The sequence below is a fragment of the Odocoileus virginianus genome, chromosome 21 (assembly GCF_023699985.2).
Source record: "Odocoileus virginianus isolate 20LAN1187 ecotype Illinois chromosome 21, Ovbor_1.2, whole genome shotgun sequence".
Lineage (NCBI taxonomy): Eukaryota > Metazoa > Chordata > Mammalia > Artiodactyla > Cervidae > Odocoileus > Odocoileus virginianus.
Window position 1 is genome coordinate 39,342,517 of NC_069694.1, and position 17,549 is coordinate 39,360,065.

Below are 17,549 nucleotides of genomic sequence, written 5' to 3' on the forward strand. Positions count from 1 at the left end.
GTGAAATCTCAGCCACAGTCCTCCATGGTGATTATGTGTCAACAGCGTAATCCTTCCCATTACATTCTTCAAACAAGAAACCAAAACTCACTGTCAGGTACTTAGCAAAAACTAAGGAGCCTGGCAGGTTACAGTTCATGAAGTGGCAAACAGTCGGTCGGACATGACTGAGCAACTTAGTACACAAGGTAGAATTATTATTTTTTGGTATTAATTATAAATACGACAACACAGTTATCACTAGCTTCAGTATATCAGGATTTAAGATAAACTTAACAATTGAAGATATTTTAAAAGAACATAAAGTAAAGTGCTTAAGAAGTATGAGTTTAACTGTCTTGTAATGGACTGTGATTAGTTTATAAGATAAAGTGTGGATAGGACAGTGTCCAGAAATTTTATATGCATATGAACTTTGATCATACCGGAAATCTGACTTTTAAATGCCTGATTTGATTTTATGTCTGTTATTGTTGTGGTGGTGATGATGGGGTGTATGTGGTGAGGGGTCATGTGTTTTCAATTAGTTCTTTTTTATTTCCCATTTTGTATTTAAGTCTCTATTAAACCTCAGCCAATGGGGCAGTGAAGGCAATATCTGAGTAAAGAAAGTCTCAATAAAAAGCAGAAGTAAAATTTTTGTTTAAAAAGATAATATCTGTGGGCAGTTGTCAATTGTCACATTCTGATTTTTCTAATGAAGAATATCTTTCCAGCTTTAATAATCATATGTGTATGTATGTTTGAATACACATATCTATTAGTAGAAAAAGTTGGACAATCCTTTATAACCCAAATATGTACTTTTTTAAATTTATGGATTAACCATACACATTTGTATTAATTAGGTGGTCTCCAGAAACAAAGAATCAATAGATGCAGAAGGGTGGGGAGGGAGAAATTAAGAGGGAGTGAGATTAAGGAATTGACTCATGACTAAGGAGGCTGAGAAGCCCCAAGATCTGCAGTTGGCAAACTGGAGACCCCAAAGAGCTGACGGTGTAAGTTCCAGTCTGGAAGCAGGAAACCACTAATGTCTGGCTCAAGCAATCAGACGTTGGGTGCTGCCTTTGCTCCCAGGAAGGTCAATCTTCTCTTCTATTTAGGCCTTCAGTTGATTGGACAAGGGTAACCCACATTAGGGAGAGCAACCTACCTTAGTCAGTAGTGATTCAAAGTTGTTGTTGTTCAGTCACCCAGTCGTGTCCAACTCTTTGCAATGCCATGGACTGCAGCACGCCAGGCCTCCCTGTCCCTCACCATCTCCCGGAGTTTGCCCAAGTTCATGCCCATTGCAACAGTGATGCCATCCAGCCATCTTGTCCTCTGACACTCTCTTCTCCTTCTGCCTTCAATCTTTCCTGGTGTTCGAAGTTAACATCATTCAAAAACCAGCCACAGAGACACACCCAGAATAATATCTCACCAACTATCTGGGCGCCTGGCGCCCAGTCACATGGACACAGAAATTAACCATCACACATTATTGAACAAAAGCATCTGGTTCATTAAGAAATAAATATTTCAAATAATTAGATCACAAATATTAAAAACCATTTCAATATTTTCTTTCTAATTGATCCATTTTTACTTAACTGAAATGTTGGACAAGTATTCTCTTGGAGGTCATTGCTTTAAGGAGCTTTGCTTATGGTTGTTAAACTTGTACTTTCTTCAAATAATCCTTATATTTCTAATCAAATGTAACTCTTCTCACTTCTGTCCTCCTGTACCATTTATATACCCTCCTACTAGCAATCAACTCAGTCTGTCCCTCGGTAGATGTATAAAGATGTCTGTGTATTGCCTATTTCTCTGAGTTCCTTGGCGATTAGTACCACAGTCATTAATTTTAAATCTCTTTTGAACATAGTGGACTGTCTTGTTTCCACTAAAATGCTCAAAAAAGTGTTTTTTGAGCTAAATAAAATTGCTTAAATAAAAAGAGTTAATTTCCTATTTAGAAATGAAAGGATTTACCAAAATGAGTAGAGGATCATATTTAAAAAGCATCTAGTTAAAATTTTGGACACATACTTTTCACATTAAAGGCTCAAGCCCAATGCTACATTTCAATTTCACACCATAGAGCAATTTCCTGATGAATATTCTAAATTGCAATTCTCTGAGAACTTGAGCAAAGACATTCCCTCTCTCCTCATACAATTTAACTTAACCCCAAATGACCCACATTTGAAACCTGAGTCAACCTGTGGGTAGAGAACCCCGTAGAGTAGGGAAAGTTTATTGCTAGTTTCAGTTGCGTTCTTGGTTCAGGGGGCATAATGGCTTCATTTAATTCCTCAGAATAAATCACTCATTCCTCCTTGAGTATTTTCTTACAGAAAACAGTTGAATCTGTTAAATAAATGGTTAGCCAATAGTGGCCTGAAAATAGTACTGATAAACATGTAAATGATGTAAAAATAAATTTAAATGATTTAAAATGATTTGCCTCATTTACATTTAAATGATGTAAAAATAAGGTCACTTTAAAATAGAACAGGACTTCCTGGTGTTTCATGCTTAAGACACTGTGCTTCCAATGCAGAGGGCATAGGTTTGATCCGTGGTCAGGGAACTAAGATCCTATCTGCCACTCAGCATGGTCAAATAAGCAGTAAACAAATAAAGTAAATATGTGATGATGGATACTAAAATGCTGATGGAATAAGAAGTGATAATAGGAATAAAGAATTTCAATCAAGTATTATTAAATTTTTATGCTATGAAATTTTTGGAAAGTTCTCCTCCACTATTTTCCCAAAGCTATCACTAGCCTTCAAAATTTGGTTATGTGGGAAGATCCTAATGTTACCAAACCCAGATGGCTGTATTTTGGGGATGTAAATAGGCCAGATATGAAGTTGCACTTATCGGCACAACCCTAGAGAGAATGGAAAGTTCCCTGGGACTTCAAAGCAACCAGATTTAGAATCAATGCTAAAGATTTTAGAGATGGATTGGTTTGCCTTGTAGAGCAGAGAAAGACTGGCACCCTGGGGCAGGGGGCTTGCAGTATAGGCCTTTGTCCATCTGGAAAGAGGGTAGTGGGTTGTTGCTGCCAACTCCTCACTGCATGTCTGGGTTTAGACATCTCTAACTCAAGTCATGTCCAACTCTGCGACCCCATGGGCTGCAGCACGCCAGGCCTCCCTGTCCATCACCAACTTCCAGAGTTTACTCAAACTCATGTCCATTGAGTTGGTGATGCCATCCAACCATCTCATCCTCTGTCATCCCCTTCTCCTCCCACCTTCAATCTTTCCCAGCATTAGGGTCTTTTCCAATGAGTCAGTTCTTCACATCAGGTGGCCAAAGTATTGGAGTTTCAGCTTCAGCATCTGTTCTTGCAATGAATATTCAGGACTGATTTCCTTTAGAATGGACTGGTTGGATCTCCCTGCTGCCCAATGGACTCTCAAGAGTCTTCTCCAACACCACAGTTCAAAAACATCAACTCTTTGGTGCTCAGCTTTCTTTATAGTCCAACTCTCGCATCCACACACGACTACTGGAAAAACCAAAGCTTTGATTAGATGGACCTTTGTTGGCAAAGTAAAGTTTCTGCTTTTTAGTATGTATGTTACACTAAGGCAAAATGTTTCATACTTTAGAGTCATGCATAAAGAAAAGTTAAAGAAGGATAGATCTGTCCTCTATCCAGGTCTATGCTGGAGAAACCAGTGTTGAGAAAGGCAATGTGAACTCAGGTCAACAACCCAGCATGCATGAGGATTCTCTTGAGTGTAAGTGCTCCATCATGCCTTGTGACCCTATGGACTGTAGCCCGCCAGGCTTCTTGGTCCATGTAATTTCCCAGGCAAGAATACTGGAGTGGGTTGTCATTACCTACTCCAGGGGAATCTTCCTGACCCAGGGATCGAACCTGTGTCTCTGGCAACTCCTGTATTGGCAGACGGATTCTTTACCACTGAGCCACGTGGGAAGCCCCAAGGATAATCTAGCTGTGCCATAATAATTGAAAGTAGTCAGAGGCAGTGTTGCCTGAAAAATTACCCTGGTTACTATTTAAAGAGAAACCTTACCTCTAGGAAGCAGCTAAGATATTGTGGTACTAAAATGCCATGAACACACTGGCCTTTTTTCTTTCATTAACTGCCATATACTCAGAATCCAGCACAATGTTCTGTATAGATGAGGCACCCAAAATGTCTGTTGCAAGTTCAAACGGGTAGACTGACACAGTGAATATCTACCAGCATACTCACAGCCTTAGCCCTTTATGTTGTTTAAATAAGTTGAATTTCTAATCTTTTAATTTTACTCTTAAATATTCAACCAGTAAGATAAGTAACATAAATATTAACAGTGTAAAATGAAAGGTAGGGAAGGGAAACAGGATCATCTGACTCCATCTTTGAGAAATTCCTCTGGATTTCAGTTTCCTCAGATGTAACATAAATGGCTTAGAGAAAATGATTCTTCAAAACTTCCAGTGTAAATTTCCAAAGTAACTGTTTTGTTTGTGTTTTTGTTTTACAGGCATTGATCTCATTTTCCTTCTCTGTATTTTAGAAAATTCTTTCTCTGTTCCTCTGAATTCCCTTTTCTCCTTCTCTTTCCTTCTATCTCCCCTGGACCCCACCTCCTTCACTCTCTCTGTCTCTCTGTATCTCTCCCAGCTCTTGCCCCTCTTCTTTTTCACCTCTTTTAGATAAACAGATTATAGACCAATTGATCTCATCATTTTTGAAGGCAGATATCAAATGTAATTATATTAACTATTGCTGTCTGGATGGGGTCACAAGAATATGAGATCTTTACTTTCTGACTTAAGTAGCTGAATAATGTCAGAAGTTCTTCCAAATGAGAAGAGCCTATATCCTTAATGGATCAAATGATTCCTAGAAATATCTTGCAAATTGTATGTCATGACCTTGAGGCTTAAGAGTATTATGTACATGTCTGATGTAATTTTCATTAATGATGATTATCTTTTCCTGAACAGGGGGGAAAAAAGAGAGTCTCATTTAATGAAAATATTTACCCAAGAATTTTTTTCCCCAATAGCCAAATAACTAAAACATATTTAAGTATTAAATCAAATTTATATGGCATTTTGTAAAGCATATAACATAGTTTTGGCTATGCAGGAAAGAAAGCAGGTTTTCAGAAATTTATGGTGTGGTGTCTGGAGACAGGTTTTTACAAGGAGCCCATTTCTTTTCAGACAGCTAGTTATGGTCAGTGCCTTGAGGCTTCAGCAAAGGCTTTGTCTCCGGAAGCTTCACCACCTGACATGGAGCTTTTGCTGGGTGTGTTTTTTCATTATTTATTACAGTCATAAGAAAAGTCTAGTATGAATATACTGCAGAAACTATAATCACAAGTATATTATTCAAAAGCTATTTTATGACATTTCAATTCAAAAACATATTTTTAAAAAAGAAAGCAAAATACATAAAACCAGGTTGACCACACAAAAAAAATATTTTCTCCATCCCAAGTTTTTAATGTAAAAAAAATCAAATGCTCCTGATCTTCATTCTCACTCTTCCAAGGAAATAACTGAATATTTTCTTGCATTTATATAGATCTTGCTATGTGTACATATATTTCTTGCACTTATTATGCATTGTGAAAACTTAGACCTATCACATTAAAATCTGTCATTAAAAATCTATTGAGTTGTTATGCCATAACTTATGTAACAAGTATCTTGATGACGGATGAAAATATTTTCCCCATTTTAAAAAATGCAAATATTAAAATGTGGGTGTTTATATATTAACACAACATACAAATGTTGCATTAAACCTCTTTGCAATCATATCTTTGCCTGTCTGAATGAGTAGAGCTACCAGAAAAAGTTCAGAGAGATGAAACTGCTGGGTCCAAGAATATATGCACATTAAATTTTTATAGATGATGCCAAATTGTTATCCAAAGGGAACTCGCCTACATTTCCCTGTCCACTCAAGGACTGGGTAATACTGCAGAAATCTTTTCCTCTCTGAATGGTGAAAAATTATATCACATTGTTCTAATTTCCATCTTATTATGAGTGAGGCACAACATCTTTTCATGTGATTGTTGGTATTTCTTCCTACAGATTCAAAATGTGAACACATTTTTAATTTGCAGCCTCAGTAAGTCCTCTTAGCTTCTGCCAAGTTTCCCTAGAGGCAACAAAGCATTCTTAAAATAAATTATGTGCTCCCTCACCACTTCTCACCAAACAGTCCAAAATCATAACAATACAGCCTCGTTCAGAAAATGTTATAGAAGAGAGAGAGAGATAGGGGAAGGCTAGAGAGAGACCAGTAGTGAAGTGTGAACTTATGAGTGATGTCATCCTGAATTTCATACCTGACTCAATGGACATGAGTTTGAGCAAACTCTGGGAGATGGTGAAGGACAGGGAAGCCTAGCGGGCTGCAGTCCATGGGGTCACACAGACCGACACGACTTAACGACTGCACAACAATAACCTGATACAAAGAGGTATGCCCCGGTCCATTAATATGAGAGAAAAACTGTCAGTTCCAGAAATCTGCTGTGGTTCTCAGCAGCTCTCTTGACTCAGGCAGCGGCAGTGGGAAAGAGTTCAGAAACTACAGTAGCATCATAGTTCTGTCCTGGGTTTGCAACTAAAGATAAATTTATTTCCTAATGTCCTCTTTTAACAGCATTCCTGTAAATAAGTCAAGAAATACAAGCAGCTATGAATCTCTTACTTATCTGTCCACCCAACAGAGATTACATCCTTGGGAAAATGACTGCAATCACCAGACTCTCCCACCTCGCCTGTGTAAACAGTGAAACATGACAGGCAAGCGGGGGGTTCCAGTAAAACTCTCATTTCCAAGCATGAGTAACTCCGATGTGACTACATTTGCTTACAACACATTTGATGACATCTTACCACTCCGCAGTTCTCACTCGATTTACATGTCAGGACTATGGAGTGATGAAACTGAGGAATCATACATAAAAATCCAGTCTCCCTACTTCATCACCACCCTTAAGAAAGGGACCTTTCCATTCATCTTTCTCCATTTCTAAAAATAAAGAAAAAGTGACTAAGAACAAGCCTGGCCTTCATTATTTATTATGATTTATCAATCCTTTTCACTATCACCTCATCTTATGCACTGTTTGCTGACTTGTGCTGAAAATAAAAATAATTGACAGAGGTGGGGCCCATACACAGAAGGGCAGTGATGACCACAGGAGCTGGGTGTGGGGGAATAGAGAATCCTTAAAATGATAAAAATCAATAGCTGATCTTTTTAAAAGCAGAGACAGGGCTCAAATTTCCTGCTACTGCTGTAGAAGCATTATCTTTCGATTTATATAAGGAAACAAGTTCTAAAAGAGGTACCACCGCCAGGGCCATGGCTCATGAGCAAAGGCAAGGTGACGTCTCCTGATCTGAAGAGCAGCTTGTGTGTAACAAAAAAGCTGGTCCTCCTTCAATATTCCCTGTGGCCTAGATGTGTGCATATTTTCTTTGATATTAATGGGACTTCGATACCCATAGAGACCTGTAGACTTATGAATGTGTAAGAAGGACTTCAAGTTGATAGATCTGTGCATTTGGAAATTATTTTACTATATTCTTCTTTATTCTTTTGCTGCCACTATTTTTTTAAAAAAATAAAACAATATGTGTATTTAATGGAGTACAACTTGCTGGGTATGCAAAAAACTACACAAATCACACCTATGAATTATCAGTGTAGACTCTAAAACAAGACTGATTTTTGCCAAATTTTGGAGTCAGTGTTAGAAGAAGTGTGTTTTCATGTAAATCCATGGCTGATTCATGTCAATGTATGGCAAAAACCACTACAGTACTGTAATTAGCCTCCAACTAATTTAAATAAATGAAAAAAAAAGAGGTGTGTTTTTATTGATTTCTAGCAGTCAATTACCCAGGAGCCAGGGGAATCAGCCAGTGGTATTATAATAATTTTATTTATTCTGAGGAAACCAAATAACAGGTTCCCATTGAATAAATATGGTTTTGTTTACTCAATGACAAATATAAATTGAAAAATAAGCTTGTTTTTTAGAAACTCCAGAATTGCACAATCTATCTTAGAAAACAGAATTCTTTCTTACAATAGAGTTTGGGATTCTTTTTTTTTCTAAGTACTGTGGAACCTACTCGTTGATATGTTTGAGTAGTAAATTTCCTTTGGGCCCTATTTTAGTCATTTCCTACATTCCATGAGCAGGATATGGGAGGAGTAGTTGCTTCCCATTTATCTAATCTATCTCTAACCTCGAAAACTAAAGGTTAAATTCAACTGCATTCTTGCCCCTGGGCTGACAGAGCGGAATCATTCAGCCACAGCAATCATCCACTTAATTTTCTTTACACTGCCTTATCCTCTCCTGATAGCAATGGTGAGCAGCCGGAGGAATAAAATCTTTGTCTCCCATTCAATTATCTCAAAGCTTTCTAGCATGCGCAAAGAGAAAAAGTAATAAAATGTGCATCACTACAAACAGCTTCCACGTGATATCATGCAAATATGAATTTTCCTATCACAATAGTTACCTCCTTTTCAATGGTGAAATTGCAATTGCTAAATGTTTAATAACAGTGTAATAATTATAATCTCCTTTCCTTCATGTATGAAGATGATATTATTGATCTTGCGATTTTGAGCCTGTAACTCAGATTACTGTCTAGTTATGAGAAAAATTTGGAATTTTCTATTGGGAAAAAAATAATACATGACTTAAGGACAGTGTGAAAGGGAACTCTGCAATTTTACATTGATCATCTGTGTTCCATATTTTTGTTGTTGCTTAGTGGCTTAGTAATCTCTGACTCTTTTGTGACCCCATGGACTGTAGCCCACCAGGCTCCTCTGTCTATGGAATTCTCCAGGCAAGAAGAGTGGAGTGGGTTGCCATTTCCTTCTCCAGGGGATCTTCCCAACTCAGGGATCAAACTCACATCTCCTGCATTGGCAAATACTTTACCACTGAGCCACCAAGGAAGCCTGTTCTGCATAGGGACAAGATATAAATAGGATAATAAAATAAGGACTGTTTACAAGATCAAAACACTTGAGAAAGCATTGCTGCACTTTACATTGGTCTGTGGATGACTAAACTTTTTACTCTTTATAAATGAGAAAAAGTTTTTAACTTTTCTCACCAGTTTGCATGGTATCATCTCATCCCAGAAGAGCTGCCTCTTGAGAAAAATTAGTGATTAACCTGGGATTCTGGGAGTTTGCTTTGCTTGCTGGTAGAGATCATCTAGCTTTATATATTTGTTCAAGATATAAATGGGAAAAACAAAAAAATTAGGAACAAACACAGGGCTAGAAATTTGATGACAGTTAAAAGTAATATTATTAGTAAATCCATCAGTTTATAAACTTTGCAAAGAATTCTCTCTCATTTTCTACTTGCTTTAAAAGTATTGTATTCCATGTTCTCTCAGGTTTGAATTCTAGAAGTAACCTTTTGTCTACAGCCATACCTCCCTGAACGCACCCGATCTCGTCTGAATTCTAGAAGTAACCTTTAAAATATTATTTAAGGACTAACTAATGTATGGAAGTGAGAGTCGAACTGTGAAGAAAGCTGAGCACTGAAGAATTGATGCTTTTGAACTGTGGTGTTGGAGAAGACTCTAGAGAGTCCCTTGGACTGCAAGGAGATCCAACCAGTCCATCCAAAGGGAGATCAGTCCCGGGTGTTCATTGGAAGGACTGATACTGAAGCTGAAACTCCAATATTTTGGCCACCTGGTGCAAAGAGCTGACTCATTTGAAAAGACCCTGGTGCTTGGGAAGATTGAAGGCAGGAGGAGAAGGTGATGACAGAGGATGAGATGGTTGGATGGCATCACCGACACAATGGACATGAGTTTGAGCAAGTTCTAGGAGTTGGTGATGGACAGGGAAGCCTGGTGTCGGACATGACTGAGCAACTGAACTGAACTGAATGCCATAGTATAATTTTGAAAACTTTGTAACAAACTGATATGATGATAAAGAGCACCCCCACTCCCAATCTGAAATGTGATTCATGGCCTCAGAAACTATGATCTCTTGGATGAGAGGTGAGTTTGGGATGTAATCTGATCCTTCTCTATCCTCTGCTGTGGGAGGAATTAGAATGGCTTTGTGTCTGCAGGGTTACTGGAGGCAAGGGAAATGAAGATCAGGTTATATTCATAAACTTTTTAAAGCTAATTGAATGACAACCCAAATAGAAATACCATTAAATTTGCATTTAGAACTAAAATTCAAAAGGATGTGGAAGATAATTATAAGCAAACATAAAATGAAAAGCTTGCAAAAATAAAGCATTCACTAATGAAATACCATAAGGTTATATGTAATTCACATTTTAAAAAGGACCGGCCATAAATGGTATCTTCTGAAATTTAGTTGCCTAAGATAGGTCTCCACCTCCCGAAAAAAATGTTTCACTGTAGAATACTCCTAGCAGTTAGAGGTTATGGATAGAAAGAAGCCAAGGCCAGTTCTGACTTTCTTTTCCTGTGATGCCAAATCTCCCAGGAGAGTCAGCTTTCTTCAGACAGAAAAGAATCCTTTGATAAGATATTTTGATAGTCTTTAATGGATAACTCTCCACACAGAAAATCTCACCAACATTCTGTTAGCAAGTTGATGGTCTCTGATTCTATATGCTCTATTTTCTTTTATAATTACATATATTTTCTCAACTGAACACTAGAAATATTTAGTAAGAATCATTTATAAGTTATTATCTTTTAATTAATCATCTAATAATTATTTTTACAGTGATGGGGCACTCAACTCACCATCTTCTGGTCTTAATTTGGCTTCACAAGCAGTCATTCCAACCAGAAAGAATGCACAACTTGGTAATGTATGTGTGGCTCTCGTATTTCTCCATGATTTTCCAGCAGGTTTGTCAACAAAAAGGATTGGCCATTGAGGTTGGGGGATGGAACGGAGCCTGTAGCTAGAATAAAGGGAGCCCATTTTCAGAGGGGTCAGTCCTGAAGGAAAGAGACCTCCTTAGCCATTATAGAGATCGGAAGTATTTTTCCTTCATTCTTATTTCTAAATCCAAACTAGCAGGCCTAACCAATCAAGCTGGTGGCTATAACTGGAAGCAAAGAAGAATTAAACATCTCTTTCATGATGTATTACAAATTGTGAGAGGATTGCAGTCAAGTAAGGCATTGTAGATAGCAAAGCACCGCACTGTAGCAGCACTTCAGCTGTTTGTCTTCCTGTCAACACTAAGAAACACAACCTTCCCTTGGAAAAGGAAGTGAGGTCAACTTTTCCTTGTCATCTTCTAGTTCTGTGTCTTGTGATTGGTTCCCTGATATGCTTGTGGCTTACTACCCTTTTCCATGTAAATATGTTAGGCTGTCTTGTAAGAGGGCCATACTGTACTGGCACACGATTCCCATTCTCAAGGTTAGGATTATTGATGTCTCTACTGGCTTAGAATAGCGCCAGCTTGACCCTGGCACTAACTGATCTATGGGAATTTGTTCTCAATTATCCTTTACTAATCAAAATTCAAAAGCACAAAAGAGTTCCAGGAATAAAACTAGGCAAACTTAATTACCTATCAAAAGTTTACTTTGCATATAGCGTGGGAAGACAACCCAATCTTGAAAGAAAATCAGAGTGCTTACTTTCTAATCTTGGTATTTCCCACCATCTAGGTAAGTGACTTAGTGAAAGGCATCCTGTGTGTATCTTAAGCTTGTAGAGTTCTAAAAACCAGACATGAAGTCCTGTTCTTGGGTAATATGCCAAGTCAAGATTTCATTAAATATATATTTTGTGTGTAGAAGAGTCTAGTATGTATTTTTAAATATTTCTAAGTTCTGGCACAATTTTATAATTCTTAGTTTCCCTTTCACTTTGTAAATCTGACTCTTATTTAGTCACAATTTGAAAACTTTTAAGGTATAGTCTCATAAGTGATTCGACTTCTGTCACTGATGCAAATATACACTTCTACTATTTTCTACTCAAAAATATTTTAGAATTCAAAGGGAAAATACTGACAATAACCTCCTTTGCCCACACAAACAGTAGTAATTAAGGAAACACAATCTTTTTAGGCAAGGAACCATTTTGTCAAGCAGTTCGTTCCCAAGGTGAAAAGTTCCCACTTTAAAGTCCCACACAGAAATAAGGTCTGGGGATACAACAAAGATGGTTGAATTCAGTGTGAGTCAGTCCTGCGTTTTGCAACCTTAAAAAAGAAGATAGTGTTACTAATTAGTGCTTTGAACTCTAACTTTAAATGGACTGTGAGTTTCTACTTACATTGCTGAACGTTCTGAAAGTAATAGTTATTTGCTAAAGAAATGGTGAAATGGCAGAAAGGCTGTGGGTAGTCACATTTTCATCCATTAAGCAATTTTATTCTAATTTGTGTGTGTGTGTGTGCATGCATAAAAATTTGTGATACTTTCCTTTTCCTTTGGAATTGGCTATAATACAGAAATGCCAGTTAGCTTCCCATCCCTGCACTGTGAATGGAAATTCTGAGGACAGAAAAATTTATCTCACTCACCTCATGAAACCTCCAGGAATCATGAAATAGCTTTGGGGGAAGTCTTGATTATTTTTCTCTCCTTTCCTCTGCACTTCCTTCTCTTGAGAGTAAGATGGTTGGGGCATGGTTGAAGCAAGTGGCTATGTGAAAGATGACAAAGAGAGCTTGGGTGGGACCCAGACAAAGCCAAGGACATTAGAGTCATCTTAGTTATATTGTTTTTGTCCAGAACAGAGAAACTCAGAGGCAAGTTCTAATTCACTCCTGGTTCCAAGGGAATTCAATCTGAATGCTGTGTTTGCAGAATGTTAATTGTCTGATCTTAATCCCAAATAAGTTAGAGACGCCAGTGTGAATGTGCCCACAGCAACCTTAGCTGTGCCCTCTCATGCATAAGGGTTACTGTGGTACATGGGGAATCTCATTACATGGTTATGTAAGACAACATCTAAGCAACTCTGGAAATGCTCAATTAAAACAGCAACCATTTTGAATCTGCCTTTAACAGTCCACTTTCCTTTATTTGAAAGGATAAGAAAGTTGTAGGACAAGAAAGTTGTTTTTAAATTTAGAAAAGCTTTTCAATACACATAATGATGTTTATAGACTTGCTTTCAGTTGATTTTCCGAAATAATCAGAGTAAATTATATTTTTTGTTAAATTCACATTCTTAAATGAATTAAGGAAATATTCAAGAATCGTCATTAAAATCAAGAGAATGCTCAGTTTCTATACAGCAGTAGAGACTGAATCTGGATTATAAAGCATAAGAAAAGGCATTGCTAAGGATTGTGATGTCATAGTTTCAACCTGATAACTTCTTCCTGACCCAGAAGAAGGGTAGCTTAATTCAATGAAAATATTCATTTCTTAGGCATATATGTTAATTCACAGTTGTGCCAACTTTACTGTGGTGTAAGTGGTGTGCCATTTAGAGTAAGTTAGATCTGAGTGTGAATCCCAACTATATTTCTCGATGACTATTTTCAAACTTGATTTACTCAGCTATAAAATGGGATGATGACACTCACCTCTGTATTTGGAAATAATATAATGAAAGCATTGAACACAGGCTTAGACAGACTACTCAGTTTATATTATTGTCTCCCATCCTCTCCTCACATGTATCAAAGTGTTACTATATATATGTGGGATCACTTTCAACCAAAAACTACATAGAATAGTTTGAGGAAATGACTATGGTATAGAGGGGAAAAATACAGGCTTTGGAATCATAGAGTTTTGATTTAATTCTCAGCTTTACTATGTCTTTCTCAGATTTGTCATTTACATATCTTAAGTTTTGCATTGATGAAATGGGGATAGAAATATCTACGAGGTAAGACTGTTGGTGATTAAATGTGCAAAGTTCCCAGCATAGTGCCTATCACTAGGCAGACCACTAATGAATGACCATGGACTTTTTTTACTGGCCTAATTTTGGTTTAAAGGGAGCAATGTCACTAATATCAGAAGTTATACTGGAGTCAGTCATAAGTGGAGGGTAAGAAATAAAAGTGATGAGTAGAAAAATTTTTTATAAAAGGATATAAATATAATTTTTGACAAGTGATTGTCATTCACAAAGTAAAGACTTTATCCTAGCTTAATACAATCCTGTATTAATTGAAATATAAAATTATTACACTGCTTTCATTCTTTCTTACCTGAGGGAAATTTCTTTTTCTTCTCAGACTGAGTGTAACTACAGCAATGTTTCATAGGGAAAATGAAAGTCTGACATAATTGTAGAAGGGTTATTTTTGTCATCACTTAGATGAGACTCAACCTTTGACAAGCAGTTTGCAATCATTTATTATGAAGCCATATCATACCTTCCTTTTCATCACACCACTTAGCATGTGTTACATATACCTTAAATCAGAACTAAAATTCTTTAATTTCCTTTCTTTACTGAATTTGTATGGTGAATCAGTTTACCTATTATATACACAAAAATAAATCAACTAATCAATTATCTCTATGAATTTGGCACACTTAAAAGGCCTACCAAATGCTTGGAAGGAAATGAAAAATTCATTTATTTTCATCTACCTTCAAGCAACGCAAATTGTTGGCGTCATCTACCTATGAGTGGGGCTTTTCCAGTGGCTCAGTGGTAAAACATCTGCCTGCAATGCAGGAGACAGAGTTCGATCACTGGGTTGGGAAGAGCCTCTGGAGGAGAAAATGGCAACCCACTCCAGTATTCTTGCCTTGAAAATCCCATGGGCAGAGGAGTCTGAAGGGCTGCGGTCCATGGGGTAGCAGACAGAGGCTGAGCACACACACACACACACACACACCTATGTATACTTTCTTTGTTCTGTATTTGTTTTGTAGTCATGGTGTTTGCAAATGTCCATGATGGAAAGCCAGTTAAGAAGCAATAAAGAATTACAGTTTGTTTTTTTTTTTCTTGCCAGGCCCCATCAGATTCTACAAGGGTTTCCAAGAAAGCAGCTTATGTTCACTCAGAATGTGTATATCCATCTGCTTCACATCCTTGTGCCAGAGCCTCTCATAAGAATATTCCCTATAGCCAACACAAGGTGGCCAGTCTTAATGTTAGGGAAAATGTAGTAACACAGGGAACAGAGTTAGAACTAAATTCCCATGCCACACTGAGCCATTAAGCTATGGCTTTATTCAGAGCTCAGTGGCTAGAGGGGAGAAGGCAGCTCAAATATTTTAATAAGATCAAGGTCATTGGTAAGCCATTCTTAAATCTATGGAGGACAGAAAAACTTAAATCGCCAGCACAATTCATTTACTCTATTTATTCAATAAATATTTATTGGGTGTATCTATAGGTGACTGAACAACAAAATAGGCCAGGTTCCAAAATTAACTGATATAAAAGACAAAAATTCTCATCTTCATATGTAACTTAGATTCTGGAAGCAGTAGACACATACATAAATTAGTAAACTAAATAATAATGTCTATTGGTAATAGTAGAGAAAATAAATCACCAAAGTGCAATGGGTTGCTAGAATTGTGAAGTGCTATAATTTTATATAGTGGTCAAAGACAGCCTCGCTGAGGAAGTACAGTTTGAACAAAGGCCTAGGTGGTGAGCCGCAGAGCAGAGCTATGTGGATATCTGGGGAGAGAGTGTTCCCACAGAAAGGGCAGGATACTGGAGGTACTGGATGGGAGTAGGCCACATGTTCAGAGCCCAGCAAAGAAGGCAGGGTTGTAGGACTGTGGGCAGAGGGGAAATGAGATGGAAAAATACTGTCAGAAGTTATGGGCCACTGTAAGGATTTGGCTTTCACTTAAAGTGAGAAGAAGAGCCACTAGAAGGTGTTTGGCAGGAAAGTATAACAATTTGACTTGCATTTAAAAATAATTCATCTGTTTTCTGTGTGTAGAAATGACTGAACAGGAGTGGGCAGAAGACTACTGCAAGTAGTTGAGGAGAGATGATGATGTCTAGGATCAGGGTTGACGTAGGAAGAGTGGTGAGATGGTTGAGAGATATTTGAAAAAACAGCTCCAAGCACACATTTTTGCAGTATCTTATATCAGCAATATTAAGGATCTTCTCAATCCAAGGAAGCAGAGTTTCCTGGAAAATCTTTATTGCCTAATTAACTCGGGAAAAATATTTTCAAGTGGTATCCTGCACCTCTGTCACTTCACCATCCTTAGACTACTGGAATCCCAGGACTCAGCAACACTTCTGGGTGAATGGGTGGACCATAAACAATAATCTCTCCTTCCATATTCTTTTAGGAATGTTGTACTTGGCACAATAGATTTCCAGTAGCTAAAGCCTCATTTCCTTTGGTCAACATACCATCTGGTGGTTAACAAAGACTTTCCTGATGAACCTTAAGATATAGAGCAAGCTGGTTGGGTAGGAGCAACATCCAGCTCTGGAAATGCAATGGAAGTATTGAGTCTGCACTCATTGTAGAAAGCTAGCACGATCCCCTCCTCCCAAACATCCACTGTTTTTTGTGGGTCCATTTATTTTTATTAGTTGGAGGCTAATTACTTTACAATATTGTAGTGGTTTTTGCCATACATTGACATGAATCAGCCATGGATTTACATGTATTCCCCATCCCGATCCCCCCTCCCACCTCCCTCTCCACCCGATCCACTGTTTCAAAAAAAGGACAGAAATTAAACAGTGATCATAAGGAATTCTGAGACTTAGAATTCCCTGGAAGTCAGAACCACAGAGCTTTCTATTTTAGTACTTCTGTAGAAATTAATTGCTTGATAGCAGCAAAAGTTAGGACTTAACACCAAAGAATAAGTCTTTATGTACCTTCAAGAATACAGTTATGTAGCTGCTGTCTTAATTCATGTCCCACACAAAGTCTGAAGTTTCAATAATATTGCATAATATTCATATATTAATAGTTATATCCCCATCTTGATCTCAAATCCCATAAAAGGAAGCATTATATCTTGAGATGCCTCCACTTAGTAGATACTCTATAAATATTTTTTGAACTGATATATACTTTAAACTTTTCCATTTTCCTAGAAGGATATATTTGAAGGTCAAATATGATAATGTATATTTGTGAACATTCTGAAACAGCAAAACACCATCTTCAGGATGACCTCAGAGTATAAGAATCTCCATTTTCAAACAAAGTCCATGGCTACAGAATGTTGGCAGCAGTTGAAGGTGCTGCCTCACTCCACACTGAAAAAGTCTGATATAAGGGATATAAAGACAGCAAAAACATCATCTGTGTGTCCGTCATATTATATGCATTCATTAACTCATGTAACATCACAGTTTATTTCAAACAATATCCACTACCATTTGTGAATTTTTACTATGTGCAATCAAATTTTAAGTGTTTTACAAGTATAAAATATTTCACCAATTTTATAAATGAGAAACAAGGGCTTAGAAGTTAAGTAATCTGACCATAAGCAAAGATTTCTACCCATGCACAAAGCTTTCGCTCTTAACCAGCACACAGTGAATCTACATTATGACTGGAACAGAACTACACATGTATGTCAGTAATGTGAAGATGGATTTATACACATCTTT